The following is an 18,496-nucleotide window of genomic DNA, read 5'->3' on the forward strand; positions in this document are numbered from 1 at the left end:
AATAACGTAAATAGTGTTTACAATTTCCTGCCAAGGTTTCGTTCGAAATTTCAATTGTAAAGTAAGAAGAAAAGGGGCGAAGTTTTATTTGCGACAGTCGACGTAACGCACGAGAATCGTGACTATGTATAAGCGACGTAACGATAAACGAAGCTAGGCCTGAGTTACGTAAAATCGTAGATGGACTGAAAGAAATCAAAAAGAACGAATATACGAAAGGAGAGATATTGTAAAAAGGGCTGGACACTTTGTTGAGTGCTTCTTTATAAGAGAAAGAAGAAAGGAAACAAGAACATGTATTTACTTACATATATCTAAATCCGCGTCTAAGATGAGTGAAACAATATGAGAGAAAAAATCACATTTAAGAATGCAAGTGCCAAATTAAAATTTAATCGTGCGACGCTCGTAAGCTTAGTGGTTCGCTATCGAAATCTCTTCTTAAATTATCCGATAGATTACGAGTTAAGAGAAGAAACGACATGACAGGGCTGAATATTCGCAAATTTTACCAAACTTTACAAATCTTTAAACATATTAAACGCATCGTGCTTTCCCTTTTAGAGGGAAAGGAAGAGGCATGTCGAATCTTCGATGAAACAAAAATAGATTCAATAAAAAGAAGATGATATATTCGACCATTTTATAAGTAATGTGGTCTTCCTAAGAGTCGAGTTTAATATAATAGAACTCGCCATGAAAGTTTTATAAAAGGGGAATAGAAAACTTAAAAGAAAGGTTGCAAGTATCTGAGAATGAGAAAAGTGACGGGAAATACATGACTGATTTGTTACCGACTGAGCTAACGCAGGATATATCAAAATCATTAACATTGCATTGGAGAAGCATTTGAAATTTACTTCTTTTTCTTTCAGATATAATTATATTATTACATAAACAATATTCTATATATAATAATTATTTTTTAATTAAACGTTATACATTCATATGTTATCCTAATTTTGACGCTGCTCGTACACCAAAATTTAAAAAAGAACGTATTGCTTATAAAATGACCTGATATACATTAATCGTAAAAATATCTCAGTGAACTTGAAACAATTTGATCAAGTTTTATACAGCTCCAGCGACGAGTCCTAAGCTTCTACGTGTTTTATTACGTTATCGTAAACGAGGATAAGCTGAAATGAAAAAGTTTCAGCCACGATTGCTTTCTTTTTACAACGAGACAAGCTGTCGTAGAGATGAAAGCCTGTCACATTTTACTGATCCATGATCCCGCTACGTTTGTGGAGAGCTTTCAACTTTTTTATCGCTGCCATTTTTTCGTCGAATTGTTTCGTGTATTGTTCACGAACAGAAGAAGACTTTTAAGATAATTTTTCGTTCGTAATACGAGTTCATTTTGTCTACTCGAAGAAGATAGTTGTAGAGTCAAGTTTGTATAATCAGAAATATTATCACGACGTTGTTACGTGTAGATAGAAGGGAATTAAACGATTTTTGATCAACTAGTTACGAACGGAAGAGCGTCGAAGAAATGACAGATTTGTTGTAAGTTTAATTCACAAGTATCGTTACTTGTTAAAGCAGTTAGTAATTCAAAGTTGTTGAGATCTGTTCCAGTTTTTTCAAAGTCGTTCTTGTTACTTGAGAAACCTCGCATTTCCGCCTCTCTTCCAGTTGAATTCAAACAGCCAATCGACATTCTAGGTCGTTCGTTTTGCGCGATCGTCGAATTGGTTTTCTCTCATCGACGAAAGTAAAAGAGCAATTAAGCAATCTTTTTCCCAAGGATATTTCAGAGAAATGCGTGAAACCCTTGCAAATGATGTAACGATCTTAAAAATAAAAAGATGGGGGAAAATAATACGTGGCTTCTAATCGTTTTATAGTAATGTAAGCCGTAATTAAGACGAGAATGATTCTTGCAACACGCAGCGGCGTACTCTTGGATATGACTACTATTAAAATACGATAAAATATAAATCATGCTCATTTTATTTACCACATTCCTTTATTAAATATATAATATAATTTCTTAAGTCTAATATAGAGTATAAAATTTGCTTATAACATACTTATAATTCTGTTATAACACACTGGATAGATCTATGAATCTCACTAGTTGCAATTTTACTTTTAACAAATATCTTTAAAAGATAAACAATTTTTTGACACCATTAGCTGTTGTATCATCGGTTGTTATAGATGCAATTTCCCATGCCAGCAGATAGCAACATATTTTAAACTTACAAATGATGATACCATCGACCGATAAGATAAACGCAAGAGGTACAAAAATAGAATAACGCTTGACGTCGCTTAATATTTATATCGTATACCGGACTGTCTATGCAAAAGTTCTCGAGGACGAGTAGATTCGGGCATACGTTAATCGGTTATACTTTCCACGGAATTGGACAAGAAGCGACATCACATTAATTTCTGAGGCAACGGTTGTCGCTAGAGATTCTACCTTCTCTATAATAAGCATGCCGATACTTATATTCAAAAACTTATATTCAATAATAAAGGATATAAACAGCAGTTGTAAACCAATTTTTAACATTACCATCGAATTATATTAGTATATCTCGTAGCATATAAGATTTCTAAGAATTGATAACGCAATGGAAATAGTAACGCACGAGAGATTTTGCAATGACAAAATGAGGGCGCAAGACCCATTGATACAGGCCCTTTCATGTCCTATTTATTACCGTAAAGGGGAGGCTGGCTTACATAGAGATGCAATTTTCTCTTTGATGGCTACTGATATCAGAGGTGACAACAGGATTCGCATTCACATACCTGAATCTTGGGTATCAAATATGGAGAAGCGGTAGATATAAAAGTTCTTAGTAATAATGTCGGTAAAACAGCATGACGTCGGTAGGTTCGTCATAGGAAATCGCAGAGGGCATAAGAAAAGCTCTGATTTTTTGGCAGGATGATATTTCAGAACCTGGAATACAAAGTCCGGTCTTTTATTCGCGTGTATCCTATCTTTAGTCAATGATGAATAGTTTTTAGTAGAACTTTACAGATTAGAAAATGTTACCCTTTCTTATTAAAGTAGGAATCTGTAAATAAATAGTACCCTGTTGAGTCGACGTTAAAGAAGGAATCTCCCTTTCTGAATGATGAGGCAGAGTGTTCTTATATCAATGTACAATTTATAAGAATCGCACTACACTTAATCCTTAAGCTTAATGTATATTATAGTCTCTTCTTTCATACTACTTAATAATAGCACAAAATTAACTTGTATATACAATGCCAATTTTTACTCTGAAATTCAGCATGAATATCCTACATTCTATTACATGTCTATCATTCTAGAAGAATGTAATTATCTACATGCATACCTAATAATCATCTTACAATTCTTATCGAAAAAAATGTTTCCCTGTAACTACAACAATTTATTTCCTTCCACAACGTCTCCATCATATTCTATCTATCTCAAAGCGTATCGGTAAGCATTTTATGCTCAACTCGAAGACCACTCAATCCAACGGAGAGACACCGATAGTAAACGACACTAAAGGCAGGCGGTAAATAGAAGCCAGGATGCAAATTGAATTCGTCGATCGAGCGAGAGGATACTCTTATTTCTTGGAAGTACCGAGTGCGAGTGGTTGAGGAAGCGGTGTAGGTGGATGGATCGGTGTCCTCTTCGTCGTTGTAGAAGGGTGCCTTAGGGAGCACCGCTTATATCGAGTTAGATCCGTTTGAATACCGAGTCGCTCTCGTTGGAAAGGGGGTGGTCGTACAAGATACTGTAGGATCAAAAGTTGATACCCAGTCACCTTCAACGGCTCTAGTCATCCTTATATGATTATCCGTAGACCTGCTGCTCGCAGTTTCTTCCGGTGGGTCGTGAAACAGGGGTTGGACTTTTCTTCCTTTCTTCTCTCACCTCGTCTCGATCTTTGTCTATCGCGAAACAGGTTCGATAGTATGCGTAGCACCTTGATGCAGTCGTTCTGCACGATACGTAGAATACCTAAGATCCTTGTCCTCGTATCTCGTGCCATCGAACAGCCATGGATCGAGCAGCCGGCTGGAATGACGTGTAGCACGCATAAAGTATTCCTCGGAGGCAATCCATTTCGAAACTGAGTTACGGCTGCTACGTGGTCCAGGTAGGCGTCGATACGTCCGCGAGGACGTCCGCGAAATTATGCACGGGGACAGAGAGGGCTGGCTGATTCCATTTGAATTTTCCCTGCCGCGGAACATGGTGCTCAGGAACATGGCTCTGATGCAGCGAAAGGATATCTTAGGTATATGGTATCTTACTTTTGCTGAACTGCTATGTTACATTAAGCTTAGGGGTTGGAATCACGAAAAAACGAAGAAGTTAAAATTGCAACATTATCGTCTTAGCGAAAATTTGTCGTCTATTGGAACTGATTTATCTTAATGGTAAAAACTCGAGATAATATTTATCTTCAGTGATTTCGGGATTGGAAATATTTGACTGTGGTAATGTTAAGATTAGAAATATCCATTTTTATTGATTTTACAATGCAATAGCTTATTGCTATTTAAACAACAAATCTCTTTGCTTATTCTTACTGTAAAACTCACTTAATCAGAGTATAATTTTCATATTACAAAATATAATATTAAATTCGTTGAATCTTCTTTCCTTATTAATAAGTTTCAAAATATTACCTAAGTATTTTTTCAATAAAGATGTTTCGTGGCGTTCTGTATTTTCTCCTCGCCCTCCGGTTAATCTTTTCAGTTTATTAATCAGAATTGGCCATAAAATTAATAACATTCAAAAAGTGGTACAAGTCCATTTTTATTAAAAAAAAGTTGAAAATATTATTATGAATTTTCAGCTTATTACGAGTATACATAGCGATGTGTCTTAATGTGTGGAGACATACAGATTTTTATGTTGAAATGTAACCACAGTTTTCTCAAATTAAAAATTATTTTCCCACTGGGTCCCTGAATTGCTTTCACAGCAATTCTTCGTGAATCCCTAAAAATTTATGATCAGTTCTAACGCTCAGTTAGAATCGCGTGTACAGATAGATTAATCACACAAGGACGAAGTTAAATAGTATCGACGTGAAAATATAGAAAAGAGTCCTGAAGACTCTCAAATGGACCAGCTCGATCATCAATGATGCAGTTAAAGGAGATACATGGCGACATAGGCAGTCACGATGCTCGTCCTTAGGGGTCGATTTCGTCCTGGTGAACAGGACATCGTCGAACGAATAATCACTTTTCCAAAAGTATCCTCCTGTACGTTGCCAATCGTCCATACTGCCGCGTAATCATTTATTCAAGATCGGTAATGAATCGAGCTCCCTCGGGAACGTCGTCATCGCCTACGTATTCCGGCATCTATAGGTAGACCTATTCCTCGGTTGTTTTACTGGTTCTACGCCATTCCTCGGGGACCTTCGAACGTGACAACGATTTTTGAAACAATTTTTCTTTTAAAAATGCTATTTCTGAAGCATTTTATGCGATCTTTTCACGCTTGTATCTGTGTAGGTGATACGAGTTCACGTTATTACAAGTTGAAGCGTCTCTGAACGGGTTTTATTAACGTAATAACTGTTAACAGTGGCTATTTAAAAAATATTGTATTTTTTAGAACTAAAGTATTTTCATGTAGGCCAATTATTAATGATTCTAGGGGGAAAAGAGAATTTCTTGAATTTATTTAAATTAGGAGTAATATATGTTATACAAATAAAGAATATCGCATATATCTAAAAGCAGATACGTTAAAATGTCTATCTTTGATTTAATTTAGAGATTTCCATGAGATTTTCTATCTTGAAATTGAGGTAAAATTACACATTGTAGACCAGTTACACTTGTACAGCTCGAAAGAAGAATAGTACAAGTGAGAAAATCTTTAATTTGAGAAAACTGCGAGTAAGGTTACAGAAATTTGTACGCTTTCAAACGTTAAAATACTTTAAACGAATTCATTATAAAATTCATCAGAAGATTTATAATAAAATTTTTTAAATGACTACCCGTGTGCCATCGTGTATCGTTTCACACATTCATCACCACTTTACATAAAACGCGCTTTACCATTGAATCATTCAATTGGCCAATAAACATATAAACTGAAAGATTTATAAGCAGAATTTCATAACGATTCCATCAACATCATCAGAATCAAGATAAGAATTTAAAAATACTTTTAGTTTCATCCTCCCAGTTTCATGAAGAATAGCACTCACAAATAAAACGGAGCTTCGATATGGGGTAGAATTATTTATTGGCACGTCTTAATCGAGAGTCAAGAAACGTGGATGGTGGTTGAAAAGAGGCAAGAGTGTTCGATGTTTAAATTCAAGCCGAGCCAGGTAAGAATTCGATCGATCTTAGAGTCTATTGAGTCAGTCGAAGCGAAGACGCCTGATGGATCGCGTCGAGACGTGCGACATGCCCCTTTCTCCTTTGCGAAAGCGGACTACCATTTATTTTATTCTTCGTGCCCTGTTGCAGGGCTATTTGTTTAAAGTCTGTCGAACCAACAGAGAGGTTCTGGTCGTTATTAGAAAAGTATACTGACAAATGGAACGGACTACTGACAGGCTGTCGCAGCGACTTCGTCAAAACGGAACTCTTTTATTCCTTGTAGGTAAATTGCGGATTTTTATGCATTTATAGAAGATTAAATGGTACAGAATGTATAAAATGCAAATAATATATAAAAATATACAGATTTACGACAGTGCATGGACATTTTTAGAAATTATAAGAATAAATTTCGATTTTTTATATAAATTTGTATTTTTACGAATATAGAATAAATCTATTTTAAACATTCTAACGAGTAGTTGTATAATAAAAATTTACAAGTTGATAATAATATTTAGCGAATAAAATAAATCTATATATAGATTTAACTTTTAAGTCGTATTCGTAAAAATATAATTTTACACAAAAATACTTACATTTGTAATGATATAATATAGAAAAATAGAAGCCAAAATGTATAGGTAGAAGAAAGTTACACGATGTCAGAGTATACAGGGAAAAGCAGGCGTGGAATTAGCGCGTGCCATGCAATAGGACAAATTGGATAAAACGTGAGGTGTAATCTCCTCCTCAAAAATTCCATTAACTGTACGCTCGAACAACATAACACACGTAATAATTACGAATTGACGTTTTTTAATTGGCAACGAAGTACAACCGCTTGACTGACGAGAAAATCCTCGAACGTAAGCAGGATTATGTCCATTTCGTGAAAAATGAAATTTCGTTGAAGCAACTATTGTTTTCACTATTCTATTTACATGTGAAATATTCGTACGTGTACAAACCTAGTCCATAACGATACTGTTCGAAACCAATTTAAATAAAATGTGAAAGTGATTAACTCCGCGTTTCTATTCCAAGCCCTTTTCCGGAGATAAATATGTACACAAGAGAAAAGATTTACAAAACATAAAGAATCCGAATCACCACGAACGATACGGAAAGGTAAATAAGAAGATCAAAGCAGGTAAGTAAAGGAAAATAAGAAGACCAAACCACGTAAGGAAATGTAAGAAAGGTAAGTAAATACATGTAGCATTCTCCAACAGATCATATTCTCCTAATATCAAATTCTACATTTCGAAAAAATAACAAACCAAATCCAACGCAGAACGAAGACCTTTTGTAATATTCCTTTCACAATATGTTCAAGTGATACAAGGCCCCTTTGAAACATCTACACCGAGATTCTTAGAATACGCGTCGTATAGGAGGAACCATTTTTCGGCGGGATTCCGCATGAAACCTCTTCTTACATATCATAATTTCCTGATGTATAGAGAGTTCAGAAAGAACGAAAATCCGATACTGACCGGAAAATGTACAGAGCAATAATCTTCGTATTCGCGTCGTATGGGAAGTACCATTTTTCGGAGGGTTTACGCGTGAAACCTGTTGTTACATAACATTATTTCCTGCTGTATAGAGAGTTGAGAAAGAACGAAAATCCGAAAATGCCCGAAAAATGTGCAAGTTCATTCCTATGGGCCTTCCATGGGAGGAACCATTTTCCGACAGGATTCCGCGTGCAATGTGTTATAGCATTTCATAATTTCCTGCTGTATTAAGAATTCAGAAAGATCAAGAAATTCGATACTGGCAGGAAAACTTGCAAACAAGATTCTTCGTATGCGCGTCGTGTGGGAAGTACCATTTTTCGGAGGGTTTACGTGTGAAACCTGTTGTTACATAACATTATTTCCTGCTGTATAGAGCGTTCCGAATGAACAGGAAATCCGAAAATGCCCGAAAAATGTGCAATCACGTTCCGTCGTGTGGGCGTTGCATGGGAGGAACCATTTTCCGGTGGGTTTCCAAGTGAAACCTGTTTTTACCTGTTATAAATTCCTGCTGTATAGAGATTTCGGAAAGATCGAATAATCCGGAAAATGTGCCGGAAAATGTACAAACAAGTTCCATCGTATGGGCCTTCCATGGAAAGAACCATTTTACGGCGGGTTTCCGTGTGAAACCTGTTCTTGCATGTCATAACTTCCTGCTGTATTGATATTTTAGAATGATCGAAAAATTCGATATTGGCTGGAAAATTTGCAAGCAATATTCTTTGTATGTGCGTTACATGGGAGGACCCGTCTGCCGGCGGAATTCCGCGTGATACCTGTTCTTACATATCATAATTTCCTTCTGTATAGAGCGTTCCTAATGAACGAAAAAGCCGATATGGGGCGGAAAATGCACAGAACAATTTACTTCGTATGTGCGAACAATGGGAAATACCCTTTTTCGGAGCTTTCCCGCGTGAAACCTGTTCTTACATATCATAAATTCCTGCTATAAGGCCTGTAGAGAAAGGACGAAAAAGCCGAGGCTGGCCGGCAATTTGCAGAACAAGATTCTTTGTTTGCGCGTCAAATGGGAAGTACCATTTTATAACAGGGTTTATGCATGATACCTGTTCTTCATAACATAATTTCCTGCTATAGAGCCTGTACAGAAAAAACGGAAAAGCCGTTACGGGCCGGAAAATGTACAGAACAAGATTCTTCGAATGGGCGTTCTGTGGGAAGTACCATTTTTCGGAGGAGCTCCGCCTGAGACCTGCTCTTACATATCATAGTATCCTGCTAAAAGGCCCATTCAGAAGGGATGAACGAGCCGAAACAGGTCGGAAAATGTGCCGGCAGGATTCTTGGTATGGGCGTTGTATGGGAGAAACCATTTTGCTGCAGGTTACCGCGTGAAACCTGTTCCTACATATCATAATTTCCTGCTATGAAGCCCATCTAGAAATAGCGAAAAAGCCGAGGCTGGCCGGAAAATGTACAGAACAAGATTCTTGGAATGGGCGTCGTGTGGGAAGTACCATTTTTCGGCGGAGTTTCGCCTGAAACACTTTCTTACATATCATAGTTTCCTGCTATAAGGCCAATCCAGAAGGAACGAACGAGCTGACACATGTTGGTAAACGTGCAGATAAGTTTCTTGGTGTGGGCGTCATATGGGAAAAACCATTTTTCGACTGTTTTCCGCGTGAACCAGTTCTTACATATCATAATTTCCTGCTATGAAGCCCATCTAGAAATAGCGAAAAAGCCGAGGCTGGCCGGAAAATGTACAGAACATATTCTGTGTATGCGCGTCCATTGAGAAGTACCATTTTTCGGTGGAGTCCCGCCTGAAATACGCTCTTACATATCATAGGCTGGCCGGAAAATGTACAGAACAAGATTCTTCGAATGGGCGTTCTGTGGGAAGTACCATTTTTCGGAGGAGTTCCGCCTGAGACCTGCTCTTACATATCATAGTATCCTGCTATAAGGCCCATGCAGAAGGAACGAATTCTTTTTTTTTTATTATTTATTTATTTACATTTTATAATTTGTCCAGTAGGACATTTGGTAAAATATTATAGCTTAGTGATATAGCAATATAGCATGTGGATGGCTACCCCCAGTGGGATACCATCTTCGAATTTGATTGATTTATTTTTTTAGTGTGGTGAATGTTTGTATGTTAGGTTACGTCCTTTTTGAGATCTGTTGGGTGTTTCCTTTTTAATCTTCTTTTTGTGTTTGATGCGCCGACCGTTTCTGCTGCCAGCCGGTTCGGGTGCGTTGCTATTCTTTCTCTGTACCTTCTTGCACTTCTGTTAATCTCCTCCTTGACCGTTGGTATTCCCAGGTCTTCCCGAATGTCCTCGTTTCTAACGTACCATGGCGCGTTTACTATTGTTCTGAGTATTTTAGATTGCATTGCCACTATTTTTGTTATATGGCTCATTGCTGCTGTTCCCCATAGTGCTATTCCGTATGTCCAAATTGGTTTCATGACCATTTTATATATTTTTAGTTTGTTTTCTATGCTTAGTTTGGATTTTCGACTTGTTAGCCAATACATTTAGAAGGAACGAATGAGCCGAAACAGGCCGGAAAATGTACAGAAAAATAAATCTTCGTATTCGCCTCGTATGTGAAGTACCGTTTTTCCGGGCTTTTCCGCGTGAAACCTGTTCTTACATATCATAGTTTCCTGCTACAAGGCCCATCCAGAAGGAACGAATGAGCCGAAACAGCTTGGAAAATGTACAAGACAAGATTCTTCCTATAGGCGTCGTATGGGAAGTACCATTTTTCGGAGGGTCTGCGCGTGAAACCTGTTCTTACATATCATAGGCTGGCCGGAAAATGTACGGAACAAGATTCTTCGAATGAGCGTTGTGCGGGAAGTACCATTTTTCGGAGGAGTTCCGCTTGCGACCTGCCCTTACATATCATAGTTTCCTGCTACAAGGACCATCCAGAAGGAACAAACGAACCGAAATAGGTCGGAAAATGTACAGAACAAGATTCTTCCTATGGGCGTCGTGTGGGAAGTACCATTTTTAGGAGGGTTTGCGCGTGAAACCTGCTCTTTCATATCATAATTTCCTGCTCTAAGATCTATACAGAAAGGACGAAAAAGCTGAGACTGGCTGGCAATTTGCAAATCAAGACTCTTCGTTGCGCGTCGAATGTTAAGTACCATTTTTAGGAGGGTTTACGCGTGAAACCTGTTCTTCATAACACAATTTCCTGCTCTGGGGCCTGTACAGGAAGGGCGAAAAGCCATTACGGGATGGAAATTGAAAGGAACAATATTCTTCATATGCAAGAACAATGGGAAACACCTTTTTTCGGAGCTTTCCCGCGTGAAACATGTTCTTACATATCATAAATTCCTGTTATAAGGCCTGTAGAGAAAGAACGAAAAAGCCGTTACGGGGCGGAAATTATACAGAACAATATTCTCGTATGCTCCTACAATGAGAAGTACCATTTTTCGGAGGAGTTTCGCCTGAAACCCGCTCTTACATGTCATAGGCTGGCCGGAAAATGTACAGAACAAGATTCATCGAATGTGCGTTCTGTGAGAAGTACCATTTTTCTGAGGGTTTGCGCGTGAATCCTGTTCTTTCATATCATAATTTCCTTCTGTATAGAGCGTTTCGAATGAACGGGAAATCCGAAAATGCCCGAAAAATGTGAAATCAAGTTCCGCCATATGGAAGGAACCATTTTCTGGCGGGTTTCCGCTTGAAACCTGTTCTTGCATGTCATAACCTCCTGTTATAAGGCCCGTCCAGAAAGAGCGAAAATGCCGATACGAGGCGGAAAATGTACAGAACAATATTCTTCGTTTGCGCGTCCAATGGCAGGTGCCATTTTCCGGAGAAGCTCCGCCTGAAATTAGCTCTTACAAAGCACAGTTTCCTGCTATAAGGCCAATCCAGAAGGAACGAACGAACTGACACAGGTTGGTAAATGTGCAGAGAAGTTTTTTGGTGTGGGCGTCGTATGGGAAAAACCATTTTTCGGCAGTTTTCCGCGTGAACCAGTTCTTACATATCATAATTTCCTGCTATGAAGCCCATCTAGAAATAGCGAAAAAGCCGAGGCTGGCCGGGAAATGTACAGAACATATTCTGTGTATGCGCGTCCATTGGGAAGTACCATTTTTCGGTGGAGACCCGCCTGAAACTTGCTCCTACATATCATAGTTTCCTGCTATAAGGCCCATTCAGGAGGGATGAACGAGCCGAAACAGGTCGGAAAATGTGCCGGCAGGATTCTTGGTATGGGCGTTGTATGGGAGAAACCATTTTGCTGCAGGTTACCGCGTGAAACCTGTTCTTACATATCATAATTTCCTGCTATGAAGCCCATCTAGAAATAGCGAAAAAGCCGAGGCTGGCCGGAAAATGTACAGAACAAGATTCTTGGAATGGGCGTCGTGTGGGAAGTACCATTTTTCGGCGGAGTTTCGCCTGAAACACTTTCTTACATATCATAGTTTCCTGCTATAAGGCCAATCCAGAAGGAACGAACGAGCTGACACATGTTGGTAAACGTGCAGATAAGTTTCTTGGTGTGGGCGTCATATGGGAAAAACCATTTTGCGACTGTTTTCCGCGTGAACCAGTTCTTACATATCATAATTTCCTGCTATGAAGCCCATCTAGAAATAGCGAAAAAGCCGAGGCTGGCCGGAAAATGTACAGAACAAGATTCTTGGAATGGGCGTCGCGTGGGAAGTACCATTTTTCGGCGGAGTTTCGCCTGAAACACTTTCTTACATATCATAGTTTCCTGCTATAAGGCCAATCCAGAAGGAACGAACGAGCTGACACATGTTGGTAAACGTGCAGATAAGTTTCTTGGTGTGGGCGTCATATGGGAAAAACCATTTTGCGACTGTTTTCCGCGTGAACCAGTTCTTACATATCATAATTTCCTGCTATGAAGCCCATCTAGAAATAGCGAAAAAGCCGAGGCTGGCCGGAAAATGTACAGAACAAGATTCTTGGAATGGGCGTCGCGTGGGAAGTACCATTTTTCGGCGGAGTTTCGCCTGAAACACTTTCTTACATATCATAGTTTCCTGCTATAAGGCCAATCCAGAAGGAACGAACGAGCTGACACATGTTGGTAAACGTGCAGATAAGTTTCTTGGTGTGGGCGTCATATGGGAAAAACCATTTTTCGACTGTTTTCCGCGTGAACCAGTTCTTACATATCATAATTTCCTGCTATGGAGCCCATCTAGAAATAGCGAAAAAGCCGAGGCTGGCCGGAAAATGTACAGAACAAGATTCTTGGTATGGGCGTCGTGTGGGAAGTACCATTTTTCGGCGGAGTTTCGCCTGAAACACTTTCTTACATATCATAGTTTCCTGCTAAAAGGCCCATTCAGAAGGGATGAACGAGCGGAAAAACGTCGGAAAATGTACAGAACAAGATTCTTCCTATGGGCGTCGTGTGGAAAGTACCATTTTTCTGAGGATTTGCGCGTGAATCCTGTTCTTACATATCATAATTTCCTTCTGTATAGAGCGTTTCGAATGAACGGGAAATCCGAAAATACCCGAAAAATGTGCAATCAAGTTTCGCCATATGGGCGTTGTATGGGAGGAACCATTTTCTGGCGGGTTTCCGCTTGAAACCTGTTCTTGCATGTCATAACCTCCTGTTATAAGGCCCGTCCAGAAAGAGCGAAAATGCCGATACGAGGCGGAAAATGTACAGAACAATATTCTTCGTTTGCGCGTCCAATGGGAGGTGCCATTTTCCGGAGAAGCTCCGCCTGAAACTAGCTCTTACAAAGCATAGTTTCCTGCTATAAGGCCAATCCAGAAGGGACGAACGAGCTGACACAGGTTGGTAAATGTGCAGAGAAGTTTTTTGGTGTGGGCGTCGTATGGGAAAAACCATTTTTCGGCAGTTTTCCGCGTAAACCAGTTCTTACATATCATAATTTCCTGCTATGAAGCCCATCTAGAAATAGCGAAAAAGCCGAGGCTGGCCGGAAAATGTACAGAACAAGATTCTTGGAATGGGCGTCGTGTGGGAAGTACCATTTTTCGGCGGAGTTTCGCCTGAAACTTGCTCTTACATATCATAGTTTCCTGCTATAAGGCCCATTCAGGAGGGATGAACGAGCCGAAACAGGTCGGAAAATGTGCAGGCAGGATTCTTGGTATGGGCGTTGTATGGGAGAAACCATTTTGCGGCAGGTTACCGCGTGAAACCTGTTCTTACATATCATAATTTCCTGCTATGAAGCCCATCTAGAAATAGCGAAAAAGCCGAGGCTGGCCGGAAAATGTACAGAACAAGATTCTTGGAATGGGCGTCGTGTGGGAAGTACCATTTTTCGGCGGAGTTTCGCCTGAAACACTTTCTTACATATCATAGTTTCCTGCTATAAGGCCAATCCAGAAGGAACGAACGAGCAGACACATGTTGGTAAACGTGCAGATAAGTTTCTTGGTGTGGGCGTCATATGGGAAAAACCATTTTTCGACTGTTTTCCGCGTGAACCAGTTCTTACATATCATAATTTCCTGCTATGAAGCCCATCTAGAAATAGCGAAAAAGCCGAGGCTGGCCGGAAAATGTACAGAACATATTCTGTGTATGCGCGTCCATTGGGAAGTACCATTTTTCGGTGGAGTCCCGCCTGAAACTTGCTCTTATATATCATAGTTTCCTGCTATAAGGCCCATTCAGAAGGGATGAACGAGCCGAAACAGGTCGGAAAATAATTCTTGGTATGGGCGTTTTATGGGAAAAGCCATTTACGGCAGGTTACCGCGTGAAACCTGTTCTTACACATCTTAATTTCTTGCTATGAGGCCCGATCAGAAAGGACGCAAAAGCCGAAATTGAACGGAAAATGTACAGTACAATATTCTTCGTTTACACGTACTGTGGGAAGGATTTCCGCGCGCTACTTGCTCTTACACATCATGTTCTCCTTATGGGAATGTCGAATTTCGAATTACGGGATTGTGCCAATCCTTTTCGTCATAAAATACCATCGTAATGTGGCTGTGTGTTTTTACGCAAATTCATATTTTTGTTACTCGTATGTATAATTAATTAGATTTGCCTCAGCTATTAAACAATTATGGTGCGTTCTAAACACTTTATGTACTTTTATATGTTTTATGTATTCCATGCAATTTTGTATCTTCAATTTTCACATATAAATTCGCATTCTGATAATCCCATTAAATGTCACCATTCATTGCACTGCCCAGTCACTTAGTCTCATTTCGATATCACAAGATTTTCTTCAAGATGGTGGAAATTATTGGTACGCGCGGTCACCGCTATTGATTGTTTTACTGTTTGACATATCCTTCGCGATGTCGTTTTCGCGCTTTGGTATATCACTCAGGGATGTCAAGATCCGGACAGGTTACGACGTTCTCCGGTTTCCACCAATTTGGTGACACTGTCGCTGTAGTCTTGCTATGCTCTGCTCAAGTTATTGCGAGGTAACGCGTGAAACGAGGCAGTAAATAATATGGAAAACCAGGCTGGGATGTGCCGCGACATCCGGGTGAACGCGCTTGAATACGTTTCCGGAGGACCGAGATACGCGAAATAAAAGTATCAGGTGCGGAGATGGTGATAAACCTGTGGCTATGGGTTGGGTCGTGTACGAGTGTAAGCAAAAGAGGGAAGAGTAGGTGATTCCTGGGTATGCAGAGGATGACCCGAGATGTTATATTTCAAAGTGGGGCGTCCTCCGAGGAGCCGTGAATACCTTAATAGTTATAAGATGTATTCGCATGCGGCTGCTATACACCAGTTGTCCCCTCTAAACGTATTCGAACGTTCCAGTCATCTCCAGCGCGAAACGATGCGGCCCTGGACAGCCGTTTTCCAGTTGGGGATATGACGAGGACCGAGGTACAACTTTCGTAGAAGACGATGCACTGGCTGTATCCCGGTTATGCCGAGGAAAATTGCAGGAATACTCGAAATTGGCGCAGCGAGAGTATCCACGTCGTGCAATAGAATTACGCTCGTCCTGCTACTTGCTCGAAATGTCTGGTTTTCAGGGCAATCTTCTTGATGTTCGATGCAGATCGTTGGGTCTCTGTATCTGTTGCACCAAGAAGGAGGTGAAACCGAGGAAAGAGTTAAAATTCTTGCGTTAAACTTTTCTAACTAAATTGTGTTTTTGTTTAAATAAAGAATTGGAACTGCTTTTGTTAAGTCGATTTTTTAATTGAAGGAAACAGCGTGTTCTTTATTACAGATGAATTTATTAAGTTCAGGTAATGATCATTGTCTTTTACTTTTTAGTTACGTTTGTTTAAAATATATTTATGAATATAAAATATATAGCGAAGAGTAGTTTGCACAATAGTTTAGCAATTAAATAACGTTTTATCATTTTTGTACAATATTATAGAATAACATCGTAAATGGGATAATCAGATGGTTTTAGCGTGTAGAATTTTGCCTTCTTTATTACTAATTTTCTAACTGTTATGCGCGAGAGTTTATTAGTAGTGTTAATTTGTTGTAATAACAGTGTTTGTTATACACTTAAACGAAACTTTATCTCCTAGTAACAAAGTCAGTAAAAGCAAGATACCCCTATTATATATTCTAAACCAAGAGAATATATGAAAAGATTCGACTCTTAAAAAATTTAAATACACTTAAACCTTTTCCAAATTCATAGAATAAACCACAAAAAAGAAACGACAAACCGCGCAGACACAATAAAAAATCCAGCGTTAGCACATGAATCGAGAGAGACCGTAGCTGGGACATTGGAGGAAGATTCCCGGCGTACCTGTCCGGAGGAAATGAACAGGCTTCATAAATCTGGCCAACGATACGGTGCTCCCGGTAATCACGTCATTACGTGAACAACCGAACGAATGCGCTCACGGACAGCATCTCGCGCTATTTAATAATGAGAGGCTCTCTATTACTCAATGCCTATTAGAGAGGGGATGAAACCAGCGAATGGGAGGTACAGATAATAAGGGGGAAAGAGAGAGAAGACGAGGGTTGGCTTTCGGTTCCACTCGGTTCACGGTGCAATCGGTTAATCACCGTTCTCTCATCCCCATTTCTGAGACACGATTTAAGCGGGCGGCATGTTCCAGCTACCCCCGCGAGTCCCCATATCAATTAATCTTACCCAGAATGCAATAACTGTCCAATCTGCCCCCGTGGCTGCGTCATGGTGTCGCGCAGTCAGTGCTGTAACGTTGCTCCTTTCTCCTTTCGCCCTATTCAACCCCGTCTGTATTTCCACTCGCTCGTTTTTCCTTCTCCATTCTCGACAGACGATGTCCTTTCTACTCTTGCGTGTTGCCGCGCGAAACTCGTGAAAAGGCCCTCGACGACGAGAAACGAGAGAGAGAGAGAAAGAGACAGTTTCTGGGAAAATCTCACGTCCGAACGGTGCTTCCCTCGCGTAGGTATATACATTTTCTGGGATGTGAAATAATGAGAGGTGTACGGAGACAGAGAAGGAGAGATAGGTTTGTTGGAAGAATAGAAGGGAAGAGAAAAAGGTAGGGTCGAGGAAACTCGACGAACGAAACTCGACGGAAAACATATTGGGCCGTTAAGGGGTTCGCCGTTAAGGGTAGTCTGCTTAATTGGCACGGCCGTTTAACCCTGAATTACACCCGGCGAATCGCGCGGCCTGAAACGAGTCTGATCCGAAGCAGCCAGATTCTCTTGGTCAATGATTAATTCGACGTTTGATCGTTCTCCCTCGTTACTTCGTTACAGGTTAATGCATTCACTAACCACCCATAAATTTGTATTGTTTTTGTTAGAAGAGATGAATTTATTTTGAGTAATAATGTGCTGTCCACTGCTTTCTTTATCTACGAGCTTTTATCGAAACGTACAAGAATTAAAATGCAACAACTGTGTCAGTAGTACTTTTTAAGTAATTGAAATGGCGCAACATATGCGCCGATAACGGCGAGTGTACTGAACTGTTTAACGCTGACAATTTATCGCGCGTGATGATTGGAAATAATAAATTGTCACGAATTACTTTAAAAAGTTGACTTTTGGAAGAATTGGAAGTCGATCGTCGATAAAACAAAAATGATAGAGAATAGAAAATGAAATTAAGATATCTATCACGTGCCGATTTACCACGTATGGTAATCGAGAGGAATATACTTTGGAAAATTATTATAGATACAAAAGATCCTTTTGTAGTCTAAATTCAGAATACTAGGGATAGTGAATACAAAATAAAAAAAAAAGCTCGATCAATTTGAAATAAATCTTCTTTTTATTCGAATAACGGTGATATAAACTTTGCGTCAGAGTTGATTCGACGAATTGACTACGGGAAATAGAGTCAGCAAAGAAAGAAAGGGATTGATACGTATCACTGAGAAAGAATTACAAATGGTAACAGCATTTATTGTTAATAATAATAATATTAATAATAATAATGGCAATAATATTAATAGCGAATTCTCTAATTACAATAATTACATAATGATAGGAATGGTACAACAATAAAAACTTCAATAGCGTGAAGAGAGAAAGAATACAATTATTCTTCTTGGCGAGACTGAAAGAGGGATGATTCATACCCCTTCTTTTCCTTTCGATTACGATAAATCGTTTTCAAACGACGCTTCTTTCTTAAATCTCGTTTCTATTTATAATATTTATAGCCTCGATTCGTTTTGTGCTTTTTTCGT

The sequence above is a fragment of the Bombus bifarius genome, unplaced genomic scaffold (assembly GCF_011952205.1).
Source record: "Bombus bifarius isolate JDL3187 unplaced genomic scaffold, Bbif_JDL3187 scf7180000010271, whole genome shotgun sequence".
Taxonomy (NCBI): Eukaryota; Metazoa; Arthropoda; class Insecta; order Hymenoptera; family Apidae; genus Bombus; species Bombus bifarius.